This window comes from Elgaria multicarinata, chromosome 2 (assembly GCF_023053635.1).
Source record: "Elgaria multicarinata webbii isolate HBS135686 ecotype San Diego chromosome 2, rElgMul1.1.pri, whole genome shotgun sequence".
Lineage (NCBI taxonomy): Eukaryota > Metazoa > Chordata > Lepidosauria > Squamata > Anguidae > Elgaria > Elgaria multicarinata.
The window spans coordinates 33,103,541-33,105,957 of record NC_086172.1 but is presented as its reverse complement, the minus strand read 5'-3'; positions in this window follow the sequence as shown (position 1 = coordinate 33,105,957).

Here is a 2,417-nt window from a genome sequence, read left to right as displayed (position 1 = left end):
TATTTGGGCAATTCTGCTATACCACAGCACCACCTACTGGTTGCATAATGGAACATATAGAAAGGCAGAGAAAGATAAACCTGGGGGGGGGGGGAAGAGTATAAAGGAGCCAATCTAAATCCCACAAAGAATCTGGAAGAACAAGTGAGTTAAAAGCCTCATGTAGAAAAACCCTTGGAGTGTGGGGACAGGCTGTACTTGTATGACCTGCATGTGGGCATGGTCAATAGAAATAGATGTTGCCCTTGGCTTTTCAGCTCCATGGTCATGTTGCCAGCTCTGCTATTTTTACTGCTCTAGTGGTATATATATATATATATATATATATATATATATATATATATATAAACTGATTTTGTACACTTGAAAACCAATTGAAGAAATTAAAATTGAAAAATGGTCTAATATTATAATGAATACATATTTGCTTTCTCCTGACTGCACAGGGTATGGGAAAGCTCTCAGCAATGAATCATCTGGTGGGGAAAAGAACCTTTGCTGGAATAGCAGAATTGCTAACTACAGTAGTGCTGTAACAGAAAATACATTTTAACTCCAGAAAAAGGGTGTGTCCTAAACATGAGTCAGTCACATATTTTTTCCAGCACTGTTCCATTTTAGCTAGCGCTAATAACCATTCTCAATTTTCACAATTATACAGTAACAGTTGAACATGCATGCAGTAAATAGTAGATCAGTAATTATAGCTATCATGGTCCAGTAAATGCCTTTTGTCCCTGATTTTTACTTGAATGTTATGGTTAGTCAAAACTTGATAGTGTAGAAAATAAACAGCTGCAACACAGCCAATCATTTAGGTATGTCGAAGGTCTTGTACACGTCCAGTGTGGTTTTCATCCCTTTTTTTTAAACCCCACCCCTTTAACTTTTCCAAAGTTTAAATGCTATCAACAGTAAATGCTTTAGCGTTTCCAAAAGTTCAAAAAGGCACTTGTGATGCTCACTGTGAACCTCACTATGTACACCAAGTTAACCACAGGGGTTATTCATAGTCTGGGGTCACCATAATAATAATAATAATAATAATAATAATAATAATAATAATAATAATAATAATGGATCGAGGCAGGGTACAACACAAATAAAAACACATAAAACTGAATTTAAAACATAGTGTACATTATTAAAACATCCTAAAAACATCCTAAAATCACTGGAACTTAGTCCGTATTTTGAACTCACAAAACCAGGCCTTGACACTGCACACATTTCGCTTTGCAGTTCTCCCATCATTAATACCTTGTATTTCCTAAGCACTGCATCTAATAAACCCTAAACAACTTGGGACCAGGATACCTGAGAGAGCGCCTTCTCCCTTACCAACCCGCCCGGTCACTGAGGTCATCCGAGGGCCTGCTCCTGGTGGTTTCACATAGACCCATCCTCCGATTGGAATCCACCAGGAGAAGAGCCTTCAGCGTGGTGGCGCCCCTCCTGTGGAATTCCCTGCCTCTGGAGGTCAGGCAGACGCCGACCTTGTACTCCTTTTGGCGCCTCCTGAAAACATCTTTATTCCAAGAACCCTTTCCTTAATATGCAGCCTTGAATCTGTTTTTGCTTCTTTTAAATTTTAACTGTTTTATTCTGTTTTTATTTTCATTTTATCTCGTACACCGCTCCGAAATTTTTCAATGGGGAGCAGTATATAAATATTCTAAATAAATAAATAAATATCATTAATCCATGTGCTACATTCACTCATATTTACCATGAACAGACTTAATTTGTTAAATACTTCTTCTTAGTAAAGCTCTTATTGCACCCTTTTAGGAAATTGATGGAGAAGTCCTTTTTAAAAAGTTAGTATGCAGGCACGTGCATGAATTTTTCTGGGTTTGGGACACTTTCCTTGGGTCTCAAGTTGTTATAAATCTGAATCTGTACAGGGGGGAACATATTGTTTTCCTTCCACCTATATTATTATTATTATTATTAATAATAATAATAATAATAATAATAATAATAATAATATAGCACCATCAGTGTACATGATGCTGTACAGAGTACTATATCTATCTAGATAGTAAATGCTGCTAAAAACACTAACACATTTACTTCCGAAGCCAGTGCAGAATAGGCTATAGAAGTAAAGTAATACCATGCAAAACACAGGGAACTGTGCAAACAGGAATTGAATGCACACGTTATATAACCCACATAGCTGTAAAGGAGTGTTTTTATATAAAAAGAAAGGAACTACAATGTGAATGGTAACAAAACAATAATAAACTAGAAAGCCAAGATCTTGAGTAGTGTAAGGTTAATTTGAAAGAAATTTGATGTTGGAAAATAACCTCCTCTCTACACTTTGTTTCCCTGCTACTGAACCAATTTATAATTCTCTTTGTTTTGAATACTTTGGATTTTTTTAAAAAAGTTTCCATTTTTAGAAAGGT